This window comes from Saccopteryx leptura, chromosome 3 (genome assembly GCF_036850995.1).
Source record: "Saccopteryx leptura isolate mSacLep1 chromosome 3, mSacLep1_pri_phased_curated, whole genome shotgun sequence".
Lineage (NCBI taxonomy): Eukaryota > Metazoa > Chordata > Mammalia > Chiroptera > Emballonuridae > Saccopteryx > Saccopteryx leptura.
In genome coordinates, this window is record NC_089505.1 from 13,681,884 (window position 1) to 13,706,508 (window position 24,625).

At 39.6% G+C, this 24,625-nt stretch overlaps 1 protein-coding gene across 3 annotated transcripts in view; it reads left to right on the top strand.

The window, feature by feature from the left end:
- The first annotated feature begins 23,776 nt into the window (after positions 1-23,776).
- Positions 23,777-24,625, top strand: part of RGS17 (regulator of G protein signaling 17) — a 95,823-nt gene continuing 94,974 nt past the window's right edge. For 2 of the 3 annotated variants that reach the window (XM_066372963.1, XM_066372964.1), the window contains exon 1: positions 23,777-23,964. The gene's annotated coding sequence lies outside the window, so the exon portion shown is untranslated. The remainder of the gene's footprint in view (positions 23,965-24,625) is intronic. The other variant, XM_066372965.1, reaches the window with a different exon arrangement.

Genomic DNA, 24,625 nt, shown 5'->3' on the forward strand with positions numbered 1-24,625 from the left:
TGGTTTAAATGAAAATGGCTGATTGCTTCCCTTTTTTCTTGAATGTCTGGGGTAAACTTTAATGTAAAATGACTATCCCATGTTTTTATTCATGATTCTTTTATTTCACAATTTTATCAGTATCACTTATAAAATGAAAATTATATTTCTGTGCTTAGTGCTGTATAAAGTCATTAAATATTAATGCAAGCAAAAAAAAAAGTAATAAAAGTGGCATATTTTCTTTGTACAATTAAAGCCTACAGATCAATCCAAATAGTATGGGAAGGGCTGAGGTGCAGAGGAGGTGGGCTAGAGACGTGGCTGAGATCCCTCTATGAGAATATAATGTTCATGACTCATTGTCAGGAAGCCATGCTCTTTAAATTTCAATAATGGTGATGAGTTTGTCCTGAGTCATCTACTCCTTTGCCCAGATGTTTCTGTGACTAAGTGCTTAGTTTCAACAAGTGCCCTTTGGCAAAGCAAACACATAGCACAAGTTATTTATATTAATTTATAATGTTTATAAAAATCAACAATGTAGCAAATGACTATAATTTCTAAACCATCTCTTATGAATATGTACAGATTTTCACCACAGGATAACGGAGGCCATAAACATTTTTCAGCACTAGTGACTAAAGCCTCTTCCTCTCTGACTTCCAGCTGTTCAAAGGAGAGTTTTAGTCACCAGCAGCTTTGAAGGACAATTTCACATTACTAGCTGCTGGGGTCGTTTTCTTGCTATTCTCAGAACACTTAGAGCCACACAAATTTCTTTCCTCCTTCACTCTACAAGACAGGAAACAAAATAAAATATTTTTTTAACTTGACTGCATGTTTAGAGAGAGTATCGATGAATGACACAGCATTCACTTCGCATTAGGTTGCAGGGTTTCCTGTTAAAGGCAAAATGTTCAAGAATTGGGTTATGAGAATGAGTACGTCATCACTATTTAGCAGTATGTTCTAGCCAACAAAGCCAAAAGATAGTGGATTCATTTGATAAATAATCCAAAAATTACAATTCATATCTATGTAAATCACGAGTATCTTATAAATACAAAATTTTAAGCACTTGTTGAGAACAGAGACCAACTCCATCTCCTTAGGTTGGGTGGTATGCAAAAGAATGTAAACTAAAACAATCGAGTCCTTTTGGTGGGAGCTGAGGCTTAAGCACAGAGAACACAGTCAGTGCCATATAATTATGGGATTCTGAAATATTAGGCAAAGCTATACCACATATTTTTGAAAGGACTGTTGCGTCAAAAAGAACCAGCTCTTTCCATGAAGTGCACTGGGGAAACCCTAGCCCCAGTCAATCCCTCTACAAATCTCACAATTAATGACATGGCCTGCTGAAACTCCAGAAGGAGAAATTGAAAGGTATCAGACATCAAAAACCAAGTGGATCTTCTCAGAAATCATGATGTTGCAAGAAGACTAGGATAACTTTCAGTAACTATTTAACACCCTTCTCTAGAAGTCATACAAGGATGTGCAGGCTGACTGATTTTTTATTAAAATCAAGCAGTTAGAGTCAAAGCTCATGAACAAGCTAAGGTGGTGGATGGAGGAAAGACCAGCCCAAAGTTGATCTCCAAAAAAGTGGGAGAACTGAATCTTTAGACTTTCGCAAGGAGCACGTTTTATTAAGGCCATGAGAATATCCTGACCTCAGTGGAGAAGCAGCTCTCAAGAAGATAAGATTGGAAAGAAGACAACTTGGAAAGCAATAGTATATAGGTAAGCAGAGATGTGGACTGAAAGAGCCATTGCAGATCATTGCCAATGTGAGAAAATGACGTACTGTTCACTGCAAAGTGAAGTCTAAGATGATTCTGCACACCGGTGTGTGATGGGAAAGCTGGGCACCATACTTTTCCTTGGCTCTATTGTTTTACTTGAAAGTTTGAATATTCCCACCACCAGACCCACTCCTATTCTAAGGAAAATTTAAAAACACAACTAATATCAAAGATAATTGATTTCTGGGTTATTATTCATTTAGGACTAACTGTTCTACAACTGACTGCAACAATGCAGATGATTTTCTTTCAACTCCTGTTTTTAAATTCTATTAATTTTCAAGTACTCACAAAGCATTAAACATTTAGGATTTTGTTGCCATATATATATGTATATTCTAAACTTTATTTTTAAACTTACTAAAACTAGACTTTGTTGATGCAGGTTCTCACTATGATTTCTTCTCTATATTATAAGAATAATTTGGAAGAGATAAGAATCCAGGACTTCATGGGCACAGCTTAACAGATACACATGTGTAGACCTTTTCATGTGTAGACCATATTCAGATAGAATACACCTCAAAGGGACTTTAGCCCTACATTTAAGAACAGCATAGAAAATCAGTATCATATATAAATGAGAATAGCATCTTTACAGAAATTAAACCCCAATCATGGTCAACCCTTATTTTTCATCTTTATACTTTTACATTGTTTTCTTCTCTAAAAATTAACATTACAAAATTAACATTTTCTTCTCTCTAAAATTAACATTACAAAACTACTACTCTAATTTAAATGTAAAAATACCCAATTTATTTTTTAATATATTTATTATAGTAAAAATATACATAACAATATTTTCCATTTTAATCACTTTCAGATGTACTATTTAGTGGCATTAATTACATTTACATTGTTAGTCAATCATCACCATTATTTCTAAAACATTTTTGTCCATCCAAATAGTACTCATTAAAAAATCATTTCCCATTCATTTCTCCTCCACCCCCTCCCATCACCTTTCTGTCTCTATGACATTGCCTAATCTAGATATTTTATGGGAGTGAAATTTTACAATATTGTCATTTTATGTTTGGTTTATTTTACTTAAGATAATGTTTCCAATGTTCATCCATGTTGTAGCATGTAACAAAGTTTCATTAATTTTTATGACTGGATATATTCCATTATATGCATATGCCATATTTTGTTTATCCAATTACCTGGTGATCAACACTTGGGTTGTTTTCACCTTTTGGCTATTATGTATTATGCCGCAAAAAATATTGTCATAAAATGTCCATGTTTTTAATTTTTTTGTATTATACTTAGAGTGGCCTCCCTGGGTCATTTGATATTATGTTTAGCTTTTTGAAGAACCACCAAATTTTTCTATAATGGCTGTATCATTTTATATTCTTACCAGCAGTGTAGGAGGGTTCTATTTTTTCTATATTCTCACCTACACTTGTTATTTTCTTTTTATAATTGTTATTATTTTAGCCATCTTTGTAGCTCTAAAGTGATATTTCATTATGATTTTAATTTATATCTCCTTAATGACTAATGCCCATTTTTTGTGTGTGAAAGCTACATTTAGTAAAGTAATTAATATTTATGTTTTTTATTGTTTATTTCTGGTCTTTTATTTTCTAAGGTGGTCTTTGAAACTTTGTACATATAGATTATATTTTAAAATGTTTTAAAGGAGAGAATCAAGTTATTGGCATTGTTTCCATTTATATTATATTCTAGAGCTGAATTCAGCAATCTTTTGATAAAAAAAATATGGCTTTATTTTTAAGTACCAATATTCATGAAGAATTTCAAACAAAACTGATAGCAGCAGAGAACACATTCAGTGTGCAGACATTATTAAACTCTTTAGTAAAGCTTCTGGTTCACCTGATTTAAAGAATATATAAAACACTATTCTAGTTCCGTGAAAGACTCTTTAAAATTTTTTTATATGTGACTTATTTCCTATATTATCTTCTTGATCAAATTTCATGCCTGCTTATTTAAAAATGTAGCCCTCTTTTTAAATATCTTAAAAAAGAGAGAGAAAAACTCTTGAACATGAACAACAATGTGGTAATTGCTGGGGGGGAGGGGTAAGGTAGAGGAAGGTGTAGAGTAGATGAACGGTGATGGATGGAGACTTGAGGGGAACACACAGTGTAGTGTACAGACGATGTGCTGTAGAATTGTGCCCCTGAAACCCGTGTAATCTTTTTAACCAGTGTCACTCCAATAAATTCAGTAAAAAGGAAAAAAGAAGAATAGAATGTCATTGGATCTACATGACTTTGTAAGACCCAAATAAAAAAAAATGCTTGCCTGTCTTTATACTTAGTTCTGTTTCCAGTTCAGCCTGTTTTTATATTCTTATTTTATTTTTCTCCAAGTGTAAAAATTGGAATTTGTTTTTTAAAAGCTGTTGGACATGACACATAGGAATTAATTATCATATATTAAACATAAGCAGAGTGATTTTAAAAATGCAATATGTCTATAACTTGGTAATTAACCAGTAATTTAGGCATCCAGTGATTTTAAAGCATTAAATTCTGTACTCTGTGTAAACATTCATATTACCTGTTTGTAATATTAAGATAAATCTCTTTCTAAAGAATTTTTTCATAATTTATTCTCCATAAAAATATATATTAATTTGCCATTTTCCTTCTTAATTTATTAATTAATTTATTGCTATGACTGAATTATATTCAACAGTGCAATGACTATTAAATATTTCTCATTTCTTATTAGCATTTCATTAAAAGTTCTAAAATAGAAGTAATATAAGCTTTTGTTTCCCCTTTTTAAAATGGTCATCCATTAAAAAAGGGAATGCAAATATATCTTTAAGTTTTTTTCTCTTATCTGTTTCCAAGTGCCATGCTCATCACAAACCTCTCCCACTCAAAAGTATTGAAATAGACATTCTGAAATGTGGGAAGGATCTATGTCTGTGGTAGGAAGACAGGAGTGGGCTGCTTCACTTCCTTCTCCTTCTAGAGGATTAAACTGATCCTGATCCTGAAAAGTACACATAGAAAACTCCTTTCCCCAAACATACACTCATATACAAGTCATTTTAATAATAAGGAAGGTGTTCTTGAGCAGCTCTAACTTTGAAAAAGGAGAGTGATTTTTTTTTTTTAAGATTTTATTTATTCATTATAGAGAGGGGAGAGAGAGAGAGAGAGATAAGGGGGGAGGAGCAGAAAGCATCAACTCCCGTATGTGCCTTGACCAGGCAAGCCCAGGGTTTTGAACCGGCAACCTCAGCATTTCCAGGTTGACACTTTATCCACTGTGCCACCACAGGCCAGGCGAGAGTGATTTTTAATTGCTAAGATAGTTTAAAACACAAATGATTATTGGGCCCTGGCCAGTTGGCTCAGTGGTAGAGTGTTGACCTGGCATGTGGAAGTTCCCAGTTTGAATCCTGGTCAGGGCACACAGGAGAAGGGCCCATCTGCTTCTCCATCCCTCCCCCTCTCCTTTCTCTCTGTCTTTCTCTTTCCTTCCCACAGTCAAGGCTCCCCTGGAGCAAAGTTGGCCCAGGCGCTGAGGATGGCTCCATGGCCTCTGCCTCAGGTGCTAGAATGGCTCCGAATTGCATTGGAGCAATGCCCCAGATGGGCAGAGCATTGCTCTCTGGTGGGCATACCGGGTGGATCTCGGTCGGGCACATGCGGGAGTCTGTCTCTCTGCCTCCCCACTTCTCATTTCAGAAAAAAAGAAAAACACGAATGATTATTGGTTGGTATTGAACATTTATTGTGCTGAAGACTTTAATAATGCCCTTTACTAACAATTCTTAAATTTATAGTGGCAAGTATGTAATTGACAGAACATTCTCCAAGAGGGAAGAAAACAGGCAGAAATAGCTGGCCTAAAAATTAAAAACTGACAAACATTTGTACTCTTATCTCAACCTTTCCTTTTGATGAAAAGAAAATACACTTTGATAGCATATAAATTTTTGAGTTCCTGAATAACATGTGTAATCTTATTAACAACAATAAAAATAAAACATTCACTGAACGTAATTAATGTTTGTCTTTAATCCTAAAAGAAATGTTTAAATTGTGTGTCAATCAGACAAACCCACAAAATGAGGTGATGGAGCACTATGCCACCCTACAGTCAGTCACGGTTCTTTTAAGGTCTGGTGCATGAAGTGTACTACCTATGCCTATGCAACACCTCATTGACCCCAACACTCAGGAAAGGGCTTATCACTTAAGAAGCTCCACCTGAGTTCTGTAGTCAAGCATGACCACAACTCCTATTGGCAAAGGCAAGAAACTCTCCAAAAAGAGCTCTTCACTAATTTACTGCTTTTCAGTTGCAAAGAAGAGGACATCTAGGTGATAAAGGGGCTGTGTGCTCAGCAAAGTGCAGTGGGCATCTGTTAAATCCTAAGGAATATGTGGGTACACATACATACCCATTCTTCAAAAGCATATCTGAGAACAAGTGGCTCCCATGGGGAATCAGCTCACTGTGAAACACCTAAACTATTCTCCAGCAAAGACCAGTGCTTGGATTGTTTTTCTTATCGATCATAGAATATCACCTGGAGATCACATTCGCCATAAATAAAAGAAAATCAAAATAATAGTGCTTCTATGCTTCAATCATACACAAATACTTCTTCTATCTTCTCTTGATGAAATGGTGTAGATATCTTGATTAGAAATGTACCTAAATACATGTTGTTGTTTTTTAATATAACAACATATATGATGATAAATGTGCTAACCATGTATTTACTATATTTTATTTAATTTTTATTATTTGATATTTCATATAAATATCTATGGACCTAATGTTCAAAGATTTATTTTCATCTATCTCTTCCAACTTCCAGGAAGGAAGAACCTACCTTTCAATATAAAAATTAAAAAATGTGTATACACACTTATTTTTTTATATCAGGACAGAAAAATAGGTATTTCACTAGGAATCCACTACTTTACTGTGGCTCAAAAGAAATAGCTAATGTTTGTTTCTGTAGTCAGTTCTCAACTAAGATGGTGACTTCTTCAAAGGTCCTGGTGTCTCAATTCTTCGCCAGCTGTCTCAGCATAACCTCTCCAGATTCTTGCATCTCAATTGAACATAGACACGTCTCTTAATTTTTTTAATGCATTAGGGCTATGGTATTTAACAAAACATGTTTAATCTGATTCTCTACCAACGTCTGAGATCCCAAAACTCAAAGAAGAATAATCCAGAGATATTAACACACACACACACACACACACACAACCATTCAAAATTGAATTAAAACTTGTGCTGCTTTAGCCTTCCCCCTGGATTTAGCTTAGGAAAGGAATTGCACTTAGACCTCTGAAAGTTAAATAAGCATTAAACAACATAATGCCTATGAAAATCAGCACGATTCATTATGTTTATGACATTGCACTGATGGAACCCAGTGAGGACAACGTTGCATGTATCCTCAGTACCTTGAGAAGAAATATGCATGCCAGAAGATGAAAAATAAAAGTCCAAGAAACCTCAGGGAAAAGCCACCACAGTATGTTTCTAGGTATGCAACATTGGCAAATTTTCTTTCAGGTCCCAAATGAAAATAATCAAGAAAGGAAAGAATAAGCAATCAAATGAAGAATCAGGACTTATTTTGAAACTTTGGTCACTAAACACTTAATTCCAAAGGGATGGACAACTATATCAATAGAAATAACTTTGGAAACAGCAGGGATAAACAAAGAAACAAACAAAAAGAAAAACCTGCACATAAATAAAAACTTGATATAATACAGAGATGATATCACAAATTATGTCAGATGGAAAAATAAAATATGATTTCCAAATTAAATATGCAAGTATTAAAAAACTAAATAATTTAAAACTCTTTGAAGAAAATATAGAATAGTGTATAACATCAAAATGAGAAAAACATTCTTAAACACAATGTAAGAAGCTCAAATCACAAAGAAAACTATACTACAAAATTAGCATATCCCATATGACAAAAGCAACTATAAACAAGGTTAAGAAAAACAACCATCAGACTAAGGCAATATATCTTTGAATAATGTATAACCTGCAAGAAACTATTTATTGAAGAATTTCTACAGATAAGAAATTGAAGGAGTAGTCAAGTGTTCAAATGAGAATTCACTGACAAGGAAGCTCAAATGGGCAGCAAGTGAATTTTCCAGTTCCTCTCTCTGCATTTAGGTTGGATTCATGTAACAGTCTGGGCAAATGAGTGTAGGCAGACGTGAAGTATGCCACTACAATTCTGGGAAAAGAAGAGAATGAAATGGAGGAGAAGGAGGAAGAAGAGATGGAAGAAGAAGAGAAGAACGATAAGAAAGAGGAAAAGGATGGAAGGCAGAGAAACAGAAGCAGCCATGGCCATTTTCTGTGTTTCTCCTGTTACAGCAAAGAGTAGAGGTAAAATATTCAGAGAGCAAGGTTACCAGATGAAGGAAGGCTCCGTGCTACCATCTAATTTATTATTCAAACTTGAGAGTTCAAGGTCCATTACTGCAGCAAAGACTAACACCCAATCTGACTAATATGACACACACCCCAATTAATGACAACTCCGTCCCTCGAAATATTCTGCTTATTCTTTTTAACATCCAGCATCCAAGCCATCAGTGAATCTTATGGCTTTGCCTTCAGAAAACTTCCAGAGTCTAACTTTGGTAGTCATCTTACAAATGATCATCATTTATCAAAAAAATTACCCTCTCGCCTGATCTGTGGTGGCGCAGTGGATAAAGCGTTGATCTGGAATGCTGAGGTCGCTGGTTCAAAACCCTGGAATAACCTGGTCAAGGCACATATGGGAGTTGATGCTTCCTCCTCTCTCTCTCTCTCTCTCTCTCTCTCTCTCTCTTCCTTCCCTCCTCTCTAAAATGAATAAATAAAGTCTTAAAAAAAAAAAAAAAGAAAGGAAAATGCCCTGCTTCTTCAGTCAGTCTCTATAGTCTGATCTCAACACAGCAACCATAGTGATTCTTCTGAAACATGATTGGGTCAGCAGTGTAGTGGCTTTAAATTTCCAAAATGTCTCCTGAAAACCAAATAGAAAACCAGTTTAGCTAAAGACGATGTAGACAAAAGACACGGAATATAGGTATGTGCTGGTGACATGCCTAAGATCAATGGGCTGTGTGACAAGGGAGCAAGTGAAAGACAACAGAGTAGTTTAAAAGTCCCCAGTACATATGCATCCCAAAGGATAAGACTTACCCTGAGAGCAAATTGGGGAAGAATAACTGAGAACAATTAGTGACATTAGAGAAAAGTCTTCACAGGCTCAGAGTTCCAGATAAGGGCCAAGCTTATCTGGAAGGGGATAAATTTGGCCCTTGTGTGGGGATAAGGCATAGGGAACACTACAATGGATATGATAGTTCTAGCCTTCAATAAAATGTCACCACAATCCAGAAAATACTTCCTTCCTCTAGGACAGTGAGTGCTTCCTCCTACTAGAAACAACCAAGTTGAGCAAGAAAGGAACTGTATGAATGGGAGTTCTTGAGGGGCTCACAGAAAGGAAACCCAGGAAGTTTGATGCACTTTAGGAGGCAAGGCTTGTGGGCCTCAGGGACAAGAGGCAGGAAATTTAAGTTAGACATACCTTTGAGAAACAGAGAGAGAGAGAGAGAGAGAGAGAGAGCATACTTTGAATCTTGTAGCCTAGTAAAACCCATGTCAAACTCCAAACCTTTAGAATGATAAGATAATACATTGGCATTCTTTTAAGTCACATGTGTGTGATAATTTATTATCTCAGCAAGAGAAAGTAAATATACATGGACTATACCATATACATGTACTAAAATTATTTTGTAATGTATAAGAATGAATTAACACAGAATCACTGAGTATTCACGAAGACCTCTGATGCACTGGAAAACGTTTTAAACTGTCTCAAAATGGCAAATATATGGTTCTTTTTGATTAGTGTCCATTCAACTCTGTGTACCCTCTTTACTGTGAATTAGATACTTTTAAAGACAAAAGCAATAGACTAAGGTTGCGTGCTACATGGGATCATCACCTTCCACACCCTGAGTGGACATCTGCGTAGGTGGTGGATTTGCTCACCAGCCCCCCTCCCCCCCGACAGATGGATGATAGCACCAGAGTGCAGGTGATGGAAGGCCTTTCTGCTCTCTCCCCCCGTTAATATAGCAAAGTTGTGTGAATTCCTCATGATTGTGTGGACATTGTGACACTTATGTTTGAGTCGACTTGCTGGCATCTCAGGCTGCCCATTGGGCAAGGAGACACCAACCACCAGGGGCTGTGGGAGACCCCCAGTGGCAGGAGCTGGCGTGGGAGGGGCTGTGCCAGGGCAGGAGCAGCAGCAGCAGCTCTAACCTGAGGGGACTGTGCAGGAGAAGTCCTGCCCCGCCCGCTTAAGAACCCACGCATGCGCTCTCAGACAGACGGCATCTGGACATGTGCCCCAGAGACGAAAATGACAGCCCTTGAGTGCCTGGCTCCAAAGCACATGCAGCCAACAGGGAGAGAACAGGGGCCAAGGCCAGCTCAGTAGAGAGATGTTTGCCCTTTTCTCTACATCTCTCCTCGCTGACTGCCCCTGACCTAGTGGAGTGGCTTCCAGCTGGAGGAGGTGGGGGAGGAAGTGAACCAGCAGCCCGGCCCAGTCTCCACTCCCAGGCCGAGGCCCCGGTGCCAACAACCTGTCCTGCAGGGGGACGAAAAGCAGTTTGGGAGGAAAAAAAAAAGTTTTAAACTGGGTCGGAGTGAGTTTAATAATAGAATGTGACCAGATAATTATGGAATCTACTCAAGATATCATCAAAGAATGGGGAACAAAGGGTTTGACACAAGTTTGAAGACTGTAACTGAAAAAAAGAAAACTGTCAATTTAACACTCTACCAAATTGATTCTGCTAAAAAAAAAAAAAAAAAAAGTTGCATAGATGGCAAAGGGTCCCTTAACCCTATGTGAGCCGCTAACTTTAATGTTCAAGTTCAAAGATGGTGGGGACGGAAGGCCCTGCATCAAGTCCCATAGCTGAGCTCCTATTTAACCCAGGCAATTTATGTAAACTGCGGTTTGCTGAGCTACAACATGTAGAATAAACCTTCTTTATGAATTTGACTCCAAAGGCAAGGGAAGTGAAGGCAAAGATAAATGAATGAGACCACATCAGACTAAGAAGCTTTTGCACAGCAAAAGAAACTGACAACAAAATAAACAGCCAACTAAATGGGAGATGATATTTTCAAACAATAGCACAGATAAGGGCCTAATATCCAAAATATACAAAGAACTCATAAAACTCAACAACAAATAAGCAAACAATCCAATAAAAAATGGGAAGAGGACATGAACAGACACTTCTCCTAGGAAAAAATACAAATGGCCAACAGATATATGAAAAGATGCTCATCTTTAGTTATTAGAGAAATGCAAATCAAAACTACAATGAGATACCACCTCACACCTGTTAGATTAGCTATTGTCAACAAAACAGGTAATAGCAACTGTTGGAGAGGCTGTGGAGAAAAAGGAACCCTCATTCACTGTTGGTGGGAATGTAAAGTAGTACAACCATTATGGAGGACAGTATGGTGGTTCCTCAAAAAATTAAAAATAGAACTACCATATGACCCAGCAATCCCTCTACTGGGTATATACCACCATAACTCAAAAACACTGGTATGTAAAGACACATGCAGCCCCATGTTCACAGTGGCCAAGACATGGAAACAACCAAAAAGCCCTTCAATAGATGATTAGATAAAGATGTAGTATATATATATATATATATATATATATATATATATATATATACACTATGAAATACTACTCAGCCATAAGAAATGATGACAGCGCATCATTTACAACATGGATGGACCTTGATAACATTATACTGAGTAAAATAAGTAAATCAGAAAAAACTAAGAACTATATGATTCCATACATAGGTGAGACATAAAAATGAGACGCAGGGACACGGACAAGAGTGTGGTGGTTACGGGGGAAGGGAGGGGGGGAGAAGAGGGGCACAAAGAAAACCAGATAAAAGGTGATAGAAGACTGTATGACTTTGGGTGATGGGTATGCAACATAATCAAATGTCAAAATAACCTGGAGATGTTTTCTCTGAACCTATGTACCCTGATTGATTAATGTCACTCCATTAAAATTAATAATAAAAAAAAGAATAAACCTTAAAAAGTGTATTTATTCATTTGCTCCGTTTTAACAAGGATAATGTGCCCTGGCCGGTTAGCTCGGTTGGTTAGAGCATCCTCCCGAAGGGGAGAGGTTGCCGGTTTGGTCCCTGCTCAGGGCACATACAGAAAACAGATCGATGTTCCTCTATCTCCTAGAGGGCTCTCTTGCCCTCTCTCTAAATTCAGTAAAATAAACATTTAAACATTTTTTTAAAAATTAAAAAAATAAAATAAGAAAAATAAGAAATGATAATGTGAGAGGCTGGGTGAAAAAGGCGAAAGGGTTAAGCAAAGAAAATGACTTAAAGACACAGACACCAGTGGGACAGGACGTGGAGGGAAGTGGGGGAGGGGGAGGGAAGTGGGGGAGGGGGAAGGGGGGAGGGGGGAGGGCAATGCTGATGAAGGGGAGTTGACTTGGGCTCGTGAATATACAATATACAGATGATATATTATAGAACTGTACATCTGAAACTTATATAATTTTATTAGCCAAGTTTACTTCAAATAAATTCAATAAAAAAATTTAAAAAATCTAAAAAGAAAGATAATAATAGTAACTATTTGATAGGATTGTAAGGATTAAATCAAATTATAGGCACAAAGTCAACACTAGCACGCTTGACACGTAGCCTGCAGTCATTGAATGTGAACTCTAATGACTGGCTGGGAGTTAAGGAACCCAGGAAGGCCTTCTGGAGATGGTGACACTTGAGCCTAAAGAATCAGTAGTAGCCTGGAACCCGGCCAGCAGGGGTGTGGGTGATAAGAGGAGACAGGGAAATTCCAGGCAGCGGGAACAACATAAGCAACAAAAGCCAGAAACAGAAACATCATGATGCTTGAAGGCGCCCACCCTCTAACATCACAATGGTGAACAGCTTATACACCATTGGGGGTGATGCACAAACATTTTAGTGTTCTGAGGCACTAACCCTGTTAGAGAAAAAAAAAAGCCTAAAAAAGGGAAATAAATACTAGATCATGAAAAGCCTTATTCATGTCCTTCTGTGCTCTGAATCCCAGGAAAGGTCTAATCTCTTTAGTTATTATTCATACAAGGTGCTTTTTGATCTGGCTTCTGCCCACATCTAGAAATTCAAAGGCTCAGGCACACAGCGACAGGTAGATAGAGAACCTAGCGTGACCCGAGCCTTCCTGAGTACATCCGAGGTCTCATGTTCATGGAGCTCTGCTCACACTAGCTTTTATGCTAGAACCAGGTTTACTCCTGATGAATTTCTTCTTCCAAATTTCATTGTTTCCACCAATGGGAAGCCCGGTTATCCTTTATTTTTATTTCTTTTATTTTTTTCACTCTACAATAAATATTGTTTGGCACTTCTTCATACAGGGCACTGGGCAAGATAGTAAGGATACAGATATGAGCATGCAAAGTCACTGTCCACAAAAAGGAACAGGCTTCTGAGGAAGATGGCCAGTATATATAATTACAGGCAATCACTAAACGATGTTAGGACTCAGATTAGTACAGAGTGCTCTGAGAGCCCTAGACTCCTAATTCAGACCTCTGGGACGAAGGAAGTTTTCCTACGTGCCAAGAATTCTCCTGTGTTTTGATGAAACCCACTTAGACAGCTAAGAGGAAGGAGAAGGAAGAGAAGAAAATGAAGGCGTGCTAAAACTCATTGTGCTTTAGTATGTGTTTCAGAAGCAACGACGAAGCACTCGACATGAGCATCTAACATAATCATCACCACCCTAAAAGGCATTGAGTTATTATTCCCATTTCAAAGATGAAATAACAAATGTAAGGGAGGTAAGTTAACTTGCCAATGTCACTCAGCTCGTGAGGGTGAGAGTCAAACCCCGCCTCGCTCAGATTACCTCCAATCCCCCACCAGAAAGCACTGCACCACACCCTTTGTATAGCAGCAAAATGTCTCCATTTTTCAAAAGATGATTCTAGACAGACAACAATTGTCACAATTTACTGTAAGTATTGTTTACATGTCTGTCTCTCTCATTAGCCCATGTCCTTCTGGGTCCCAAGAGACCCTCTGAGGGATAGAGAACAGGGACTACAGACTACAGGGATGGGCAAAATTAGGTTTACAAATGTAATACAAACAAATGCAATGATTAACAAGTAATGCAAGAATAAACTCTGGCTTGCTTACTCACAATTGTAAGCTAACTTTTGCCCACCCCTGCATTATTTGCCTTTTATCTACAGTTTCCAATGGACAGATGACTCCAAGTTAGCACTCATTGATGTTAGATCGAAGGCATTACTGCAGATATGAATGAATGAATCACTAAATGAATGAATTATCTTAAGAATAAAAAAGAACTGAACACATAGGGAAAGGCACAGAGCTTTAGAGGATGATGACAGCAGGCAATGGGCAAAGGTCCAGGCCAGGATGGCAAGTTGTCAGCCTCTGAGAGGTGCAACCGTAGGCAGCAGGCAGATGTCCTGGCAGCCCAATAGATCTGTGTCACTGGATTTGGCACCAGGAAATAGATGGACGACCAGGCGGCAGGTGGTTAACATTAAGGATTTTGGAAGCAGCTAGCGGGTAATGCAGCACTGAACAGGACCTCACCCCATTTAAGTACTGGAGTCAGAGTGGCGCTCCTTACCGACACAACAAAAGTAGGCATTCAGAGGCAAAGGAAGCAAACAAGAGGACAAGATGAAAGCCTGTTCAAGGTCAAAGCTGCACCAGCGTGAAAGGTGATGATAGATTCAGAGAAACAGGTCTCTCTGTACTGACTCTTTCTGAACTCCCTCTTGCTCTTTGGACCAAGAGGCCAGCCCTGCGAGGAACGTTAGTTAAGCCTGTTTACAGTAATTTATTGGTCTCAGCTGTGGGGATAGGCAGGGTCTGGAAGCAGGAAGTCAAGCACATCATTATTGAAAGAAAGTTTCTGTGCTCAAGCAAAACCAGAGGAGTCATCCATGATTCCTCAAATTCTTTTATGCCACATATCCAAACAGTCAGCAAACCCTGTAAACTCTACTTTGAAACTGTATCAAGCATCTGACTACTCAATCATTCCACTGCTATGTCTCTGGGCCATGCTACCATCATTTTTCCCTAACTTAATTGCAACAGTTTCCAGCCACACCCTTGGTTTCTGTTCTTTCCCCTAGCCTGTACCCCTTCCATCCTCAGCAGAGTAGACAGAGTGATCCTATTCTCATTTTGCTCCATTTTCTGTTTGGTTGTGGTGTTTTTCTTATTGACAGTTAACAGTTCCTGATAGAGTTGTGATACATACACATTACAAATAACCTCGAATGTCTTGAACACTGAGCTTGTCGTTTGGGGCACTCCATCCAAAACCCTCTAATGGCTCTCCAATTCACCCAGAGCAGTGGTCGGCAAACTCTTTAGTCAACAGAGCCAAATATCAACAGTACAACGATTGAAATTTCTTTTGAGAGCCAAATTTTTTAAACTTAAACTATATAGATAGGTACATTGTTATTAACTTAATTAGGGTACCCCTAAGCTGGCCACACTCAAGGGGCCAAAGAGCCAAAGAGCCAAAGAGCTGCATGTGGCTCACGAGCTGTGGTTTACCGACCACTGATCCAGAGAATAAGCCAACATTCTGAGACACAAGGCAGGATAACATGGGTACCTTCTCTTTCTCTCTCTAACCTCATCTCTTTTTTTTTTTTTTTTTTTTTTTTTGTATTTTTCTGAAGTTGGAAACAGGGAGGCAGTCAGACAGACTCCCGCATGCGCCCAACCGGGATCCATCCGGCATGCCCACCAGGAGGCGATGCTCTGCCCATCTGGGGCATTGCTCTGTTGTAACCAGAGCCATTCTAGCGCCTGAGGCAGAGGCCATGGATCCATCCTCAGCGCCCGGGCCAACTTTGCTCCAATGGAGCCTTGGTTGCGGGAGGGGAAGAGAGAGACAGAGAGGAAGGAGAGGGGGAGGGGTGGAGAAGCAGATGGGTGCTTCTCCTGTGTGTCCTGGCCAGGAATCGAACCCGGGACTCCTGCACACCAGGCCGACGTTCTACCACTGAGCCAACCGGCCAGGGCCTAACCTCATCTTTTGCAACTCCCCCATTTGTTCACTGCTGTTCTGTAATTGTGACTGACATACTTGCACCTCAGGGCCTTTGCACTGGCTCTTCTCTCTGCTGGAATGCTCTTTCTCAGATAGCCACTAACTTTGTTTCTTGCTTCCTCACACCTTGACTCAGATATTACCTTTTCAGTGAGGCCTTTTCTGCTACTCTCTGAGTAATGTCAGAAGTCCTTCTAACTCACATGTGTACATACTATCCTTTTATCCTGATTTACTTTTCCCCTTAGCACTTGTAATTATCTAACCTGCTGTATATTAACCTACTTACCTTGATTTTTGTCTCTCTCTATGTCTAAAATATGAGCTCTATATGGGCAAAAATTTTAGTTTGTTTCCTTTCTTGCTCTATCTCCAGTGCCTGGAATAGTGCCTGCCACATAACCATATATTAAATGCTCAACATACATTCGCCAAATAGAAAATAGAACATTTATGTGTGAAGAAGATCTTGATTATGACTATGATAAACTGAAACTAACATTAACTGATTTTAATTTAAGTTATAGAATCAATAAAATTGAGACCCTGATACCATGTGCATAAGTGTATATAGGCAAATTGTGTGTGTGTGTGTGTGTGTGTGTGTATGTGTGTGTGTGTGTGAGAGAGAGAGAGAGAATATTCTCAGATATTTAGTAACCATTTTGACATTTTTTAAACCAAAGTCAGAGCCTTTAATAATATGCCAATGTATTTATTAAATCCCAAGAAAAAATATTAGAGATTTAGAATTTTCATCATTCCAGCTTATTTACCAAGTGAACTCATTGTTCTCAGGATACCAATTTCAACAGAAAAATAACAGTTTGAGAGTTCTTTAAGAATGATAGTCCTCAACATGTATGAATTCCCTTTTTTAAAGTCATTTGACTCCCAATTTATAAGAACAGAGATTTCAAATACTAGACAAATGCACTAGTAGTATATCAGACATCAATAATAACCACAATGATCTTCTTTGCTTAATCTTAGCTTTGACTTCTGCATCGTATTCAACACACTACTAGTAGCAGTTAATTAAAGCTAGTATAAAGATGAAACAAATTTGCCATACCAGAGATTTTAACTGTAACCCCCCAGCCACAATGTCACTTCAATCTACATTTAAAAATTAATAATTTTATATAACTAAGCCATACTAATCAAGTTTTTCTATACATGTTCTGCAATTCTCACCGAACCAACTCAGAATCGTGACACTACGGTATGATTTCTACACCAAACATTTCAGCATATACAAATGGTCCCATTCTCTGAAGATCACTCAAAGTGCCACGGCCATCTGTAACCACTGAGTTGGGCATGACTTCCCTCTAGCTTCTATGCAACTCATCAGTTTAGTCCTAATATTTTTACTCATCAATGCAACCTTCACAGAGCCCTGCATACACCTTGCATATTGAAGGTGCTTAATATTTTCTAAGTAGCTGTCTCAAGTAAAAATGTAACCATTACTTTTTTTATATTCTGAACCTCTCTTTCCTTGAATTCCTATTACAAATCTGCAAAGCCATTCAAAAGTAGTTCCATGTAATACAAAGAAAGTTCTTAGGGTATACTTCAATGGGCCACTTGGATCATCTGTAATTTTTATGCTGTGCAGCTTAGAGTTTTGATTATAAAACAAACAATTTTATTGTTCTTCATTCTCTTTCCTACCTCCTGGAAAAATAAAAAGATAATGCCACATTATCTCAAGTGTTCTCATTGATTTCTTCTGTGTACTGCATGTATGTAAAGCCTATCTCACTTGGATTATAAATTCTTCAAGATAGAAATGATTATTTTCCACTGTGTTTTTATTTCCCAGAGCCAGGATAGACACTTTCTAAGAACTTTTAAAGTGAGCGGGTGAATGGCTCAGTGGATGAAATTTAATAGGCTCTCATGCAGTATTAGGTAAATTCTTCTAAAATTTGAATGTAAAGACTTATCTGGGTCTATAACAAACTTTAACATACTACATTAACATATCACAATGTGAAAGTGGCTCATGGAAAATGAAGAAACCAAAGACTCTTTAACACAACTTTTGCAATGTGAATATAGGCCTTCTGATTTGCATCTCAAGTATATTTTTGATATGGAACTCAAAAATTCGTCACTTGAGCCCTTTTAGATACTGTCCATCTTTAGCAAACTATCCCTCTCCACACACATATACACAAAAATCTGTGTTAACTTTACACACCTCTGAACTAGCTCTGCCGTGAACCAAAACATAGTAGAGACGCAAGAAACTATTGTGAAATCAAACCTCTGAGTCTCTCCACCCTTCCTTCCATCAAACCCTGGAGGTAGGTCTAACAAAGCAGAAGCCTGTTCCTTAATCCAGCTACTATCATCTAGAAACCTTCAACAATCTTGAGATACCACAACATAGACCCTTACATTCTGTAAGTTTGTCCATCCACAAAGAATCTGTCTGTAATAATGGAACATTGCGCTCTCCAAGGTAAGATAAACATTTTGCTATTTTCCAAGGAGGCACAGAGGATACTTGTCCAACATTATGTGATAGACCTTTTTTTTAGAAAAGAAAAAAAGAATGTGAATGTGCAGGATCCATATAATACTCACTTTCATAAAGTACTTCGGTTGACTCCAAAGCAATTGTATGTTGTCAAGTCACTGTGGGAATGCATGATCCACAAAACTGGGAGTAACCAATAAAATCACATAACATTGTTTACATCTACTTCCATAGACTCATCCAATTGTGTTGAGATATAAATGTATTAATGCTATTGTAAAAGAATAGTATTGAGCTTCTTAAGTTCAAAGCTGGTAAGTTAACAATTAAGAGAACATTAATAACTAATGACTTATTAAAACACAGTACAGAATACAGATGATGTGTTGTAGAATTGTGCACCTGAAATCTGTTTTGCTAACCACTGTTACCCCAATGAATTCAATAAAAAGGAAAATAAATGAATGAATAAATAAATAAAAATATTTTCTTTTCTTCATTGAAAAAACTTAGGTACATAAAAATATGAAATTTTATATTTTATTTCATACATTTGGGAGGCAGGTTAACTTTTGTGCCCTTTTGCCCTTTTTTTCTCTCATCTTTCTCAAATATTGATGAAGAAACCCAAACATTTGCCATCTAAATAAGTTCCCTGAGAAGGGCCTGTCTCTAAGGTTTGATTAAAACCAGTTGTAGAAACTTGATGAGCCCTGTTTCCTAAAAGTAAAGAAAAAGTGTATTTTAAAAAGTCATACTTGAACCATGCCTCTACGCTTCACTCTGGAGAAATTTGCTTGAATGAAACCATCAGCGGTTCTTAGAGTCAAGCAAATTTTTTCCATATCCCTCTGCTTTTCAAAGGTAAAACAGTTGATTTTTTTTATGTGAACATTTGAGAAAGAATGAAATGTGAAAATGCTACATAATTTCTTCCTGAAATAACTCACTAAAGTAGATTCCAGATCTCCTAATGATAATAAATATCCCCAATTGTGAGTAAATGTACTGTAAATATTTTGATGATCTGTCCTTTTCCAATATTTTCTGTCTGCAAATACCTTGCCTGCAAACCTCCTGTGTGCTTTACTGTGAAGTCATTATACCAAAATGTGCTGCTATTACCGAATTCTCTTTACTTGAAAAACATGTTCATAATGGCATGGATATAATCATGATGAAATACTGCTTTTCATTGTTACCACACAGTTGTTCAAGGATGGGAAGCCCAGTGAACTCAAAAATTCTGCACAAAGATAAGGCATTCTATATCTAAAAATGAATGGAAATCCACTTCTGAGTCATATATAATAATTTTATATAACATTAATACTTTTTGCAAAAAGCTTGAAGACATAATACCAGGCGTATAGTAGACATTAATGATGTTTATTAAATTGAATTATTAATGTAGTCATCGTTTGATATCATCCGTGTTGCAGATATGCTTTAAAACCCAGATATACACATGGACTGCAAGTGATCAAACTCTATGAGGTGAAGGTCATCAAAGCTATGGTCAGTTCCACCCATCTGTTCAACACTCAGATCACAGGCAACATGTTTAGTTCCTAGAACACTATCATTGAAGATTCTAACTAACACTTAGCAGGGGTCAGGAACATTTTTGGCTGAGAGAGCCATGAATGCCACATATTTTAAAATGTAATTCCATGAGAGCCATACAAAGACCCAGGTACGTTAAGCATTACCCAATAAAAATTTGGTGTTGTCCCAGAGGACAGCTGTGATTGGCTCCAGCCACCCGCAACCATGAACGTGAGCAGTAGGAAATGAATGGATTGTAATACATGAGAATGTTTTATATTTTTAACATTATTTTTTTTATTAAAGACTTGTCTGCAAGCCAGATGCAGCCATCAAAAGAGCCACATCTGGCTCGCGGGCCATAGGTTCTCGACCCATGACATAAAGGATTGCATAACAAACTATAATCATGAAAAAGGTCACCAAAGGGTCATATTTGACTTTGGCAAGCAAATTATTGGCAGAATTGTTAAGTTGTAATAGGTGCGAAAATTTGCCAAAAACAGCTTTTGTGACAATCTAGGGAAGTTCATGGCACTATGCTTTCTATCATGTGTGCTTGTTCTAAAATTAGTTCTAGGAACACTAGTCTGGCACTTGGTTGAAATATGTGCCATTGCTTGGAGCCATCTTTGACAAGGGACGGCAGGGGACAGTGCAGTCTGTGCTATCCAGAGGAACCACCCATTCTGACAGGCCGCCATGGGGATCCAAGATGAAGAAACATCAGAAGAAATAATAAGTACTTTTTCTAAGTGTGTTATTTATTCATTCATTCACTAAATAGGCACTATGTACTATCTGTCGATGCCAGATCTTGTCCTAAGTAGTAGAGAAAAAACAGTGAAAAGTGCAGGCAAAGCCCTTGAGACACTTAATTCTAGAGAAGGATGAGGATATAATAAACAAGTAAACAAAAGTAAGCTGACTCAGATAGTGAAAAATATTTCGAAGAAAATAAAGCAAGGGGATCCAACAGAGAACTCCGGCACGGATTCAATTGGGTGGTTGCATAAAGCCTGAATGAACGATCAGAGACCTATAGGACATTAAGGAGCCTACAATGAAGATATCTGGGTGCAGAGGATTCCAAATAGAAAGAACAAGATGTATAAGATAGACATTCAAGAAAGTAAAAGAAATAGTCTGATGTTGCGTATAATAGCACCCATAGCTATGGTCTAAAGGGGTGTGGACAAGGCTGGGACAAGACTGTATAGAACAGTGGTAGTCAACCTGGTCTCTACCGCCCACTAGTGGGAGCTCCAGCTTTCATGGTGGGCGGTAGTGGAGCAACCAAAGTATAAATAAAAGATAGATTTAACTATAGTAAGTTGTTTTATAAAGATTTATTCTGCCAAACTTAGAGAAAACTCGACATAAAGTACTTGGTAAGTAATTATTATTATATGCTTTAACTTGCTATAACTCTGCTTTATAAATTTTATAAAGTAAAGTGACTTCCCTACTTTATAAATCACCGTTACTGTGGAGCCAGTGGGTGGTTAGGAAATTTTACTACTAACAGAGATACAAAAGTGGGTGGTAGGTATGAAAAGGTTGACTACCCCTGTTCTAGGCTGTGGTTAGGATTAGGACTGGTATTTAAATTCGATGAAAACTCATTGGAAAGTTTTAAGTGGAAGCATGACCTGATCTGGTTATGTTTTTAAAAGATCACTCAGCTGTTGTTTAGAGAATGTGTTGTTTTGGAGTGTATAGGGGAGACCACGGGAAGACTCATGTCATAGGTCAGGTAAAAGATGACAGAGGCTCTTGAACCATGGTTATAACAATGGTGAGGGAGAGAAGTAGATGAGTTGGGGATACATTTTGTAGAGGGAGACAACATGACTTGCTAATTAATTTAAATGTGGGGATAAAATAAAGAGACAAAATTAAAAATTGACATGTACACCTGAAATTAATATAATATTGTATGCCAACTGTCATTAGAAATTAAATTTATTTTAAAATAAAAAGGACAAAACAAAAAGGACTTCTCAATTTTTGACTTGAGTAACCAGGTGGAACAATTTGAAGAGGAACAGGTTTAGAGGGGGTGGATATTGGAGTTCTGCTTCTGAGATGTCTGTTAAACATAATAATAGTATCTACCTTGTTAAAAAAAAAATAACATGCAAACAGTTAGATCAGTACCTACCACACAGTATAATAGTTAATACTAATTACTACACTAAGTATTAACTATTATAATTACCCTTGGAGTGGAGTTGCAAAGGTATTGAGGACATAAAAGAAGTCTGTGAGAGAATAGGACAGAGATATAAAACTGGGAGTTTTGTAGAAGTCAGTGCTGCTCAAACCATTTTTGGCGTAGGACTATTATTTTGAATGCATTGTGGACCAATGCTTTTGTAAAATCCAACAAAAATGAATTATTTCACAGACAAAATAAAGCAAAGTATAATTGACTAATGTACGTCAATGCCAAGTCAATGTCAAGTCGCTGTAAAAGTTTCTAAATCTTACTCTCAATTTTTGTACTTATCTCTCATTACAGACCAATAAGGAACAATTTGCAGACCAACAGCCGTCCAGGAAATGCTGTGTGGGGCATTAGTACTCATAATGGAACTGGAGAAAGGAGGCCTGGAGCGAACTCGGGGACATAATTAACTAGGGGTGCGGGTGTTAACAAGAGGAGTTCGAAGTAACCCCAACACTTTGAATGCCTGAGCTCACAAGCAAAGGAAAATCGTATATATTTACGAGCGATCAGTTTTTATAAGAAAAAAGCCTAATCATTCCTGCCAGGAACTCGCTCCTCTTCCCACAGATGACACATCTGAAGAGAGACACCCGCTTCCGTAATTCACCCTCACAAACACTTCAATCTAATCAGGGGAGATGCAATCTAGCGCTCAGGATGCATTAAGTATCCAAAGCGCTTTCACTACCAAGCTAGGCTTCGCTTGTGAACAGAACAATTATCAGACCTGATAGCTCCCGAGCTGTCCCTGTCCCCGAAGGAAGCTTCGTGCCCCAAGCGTCAACACCTCTGTCAACAATTCAAGACGCTTGCCTTTCCATGGCTCTCTCACTCACAACTCTGAGTCCGGTGGTCCAAACGCCTGAAACCGAACTGTGCCCCAGACCAGAGGGCACTCGGAATCATTCTTAGGGGAAATGGTCTGATTTCTGAGTGAGGACGTCAACCAAGGAAAGGACTCTTTATAAAGTCGACCCTTGGGGTCAGCCCGGCTTGCTGACCTTCCCATTCTCGAATCCACCCTCCCCAGCCCCATCACCCCCGGGGCTGCTTCCACGGGGACCCCGCCGCGCCAGCTCGGTTCTGTCCCTTAAGGACGCGCTCTGGCGTCAGGCACTCTCCTCGCGCAGGATACAAGAACTCGGGCTGCGGGGGAACTTGAAGTTGCAGGAACCTGGGCACCAGCGCCTCTAACCAACCCAGGTTCCCCAGGCTCCCGCGCAGCTCCGGAGCCGAGTCTCCAGAGCCCGGAGCCCCCCCCCCCCCCGGAGCCCCTCCTCCGCAGCGGGGGCGCGGGACCCGGGCGAGCCCGCGGGGGCCGGGCAGCACCCCCGGCGCTGTGGCCGGGGGCGGGGCTGTGACTCACGCGGCCCCGCGCGCTCGGCGGAGAGGCGCCCCGGACCGGCTGGGCGCGGGGCTGAGCCGGCCCGCGAGGCGCATGCGCGCTGCCGAGAGGCGCCGGCTCGCTCCCCGCCCACCGCTCGCTCCATCCTCCGCCCACCGCTCCCTCCTCCGCCCGCCTCCCCTGCATCCTCGCCGCTCTCCCTCTCTCCTCGCCCGCCGGGTGCTGAAGTTGGACGGATGGCAGCGCACAGGCTCGGCTAGAGGACCGAGCCGCCCAGCCTCGTGCCCCCGGACCTCTCCGCGCGCTGCCCGCACCTCCAGGCTCTCGGGTAAGATGTTTCCTCCGTAACCGAGCGGGGCTTAAGTAAATGACAGCAAAAATGTCTGCTTGGCACCAATAGATGAATTTTTTAAAGGTGGTGGAGGAGGGAGAAGGCAGGAGGGGTGGAGAGCGCCACTGCCCAAGCCCAGGTGGGGGCGGCCCCGCGCGGGGGGTCTCGGCCCGGGAGCGGGGGCCGCACCGCGGGTTTGGGAAGTTGAATCCCGCGTTGCTGCCTCGGCGCGCTGCGCTCGCCGCCTCCCGGGCGCTGCGGGGCGGCTGGACGAGTGTCCTGCCCTCCCGGGGAGCCCTCGTCGGGTCCCTGGAGGAGAGCGGGGCGCCTCTGGGCGACAGGCAGAGAGGGCCGTGCGGGGGGCGACGGGGACCCCGCGGGGGCGCGAGGTCCTGCGGGATTTTTGCGGTTGGTTGTGGGAAACCCCGATGTGAAATGAACGGTGTCCAATCGACCGATCGCCGCGGGCGCTCTATTTTCCTTTCTCTACCTTTGGGGGAAGTGCCCTGCTCAGGTGGGAGAGGTGTAGAAACGGGATTGCAAAGACGCATACCGTGAGCATCCTGGATGCCCGTGTGTGGTGATCAGAGAGGGGGCTGCGGGTCTCTTTTGTTCCTTCCCCTCCTCTTAGTCGAAGGAAAAAGAGATCCAGTGAGCT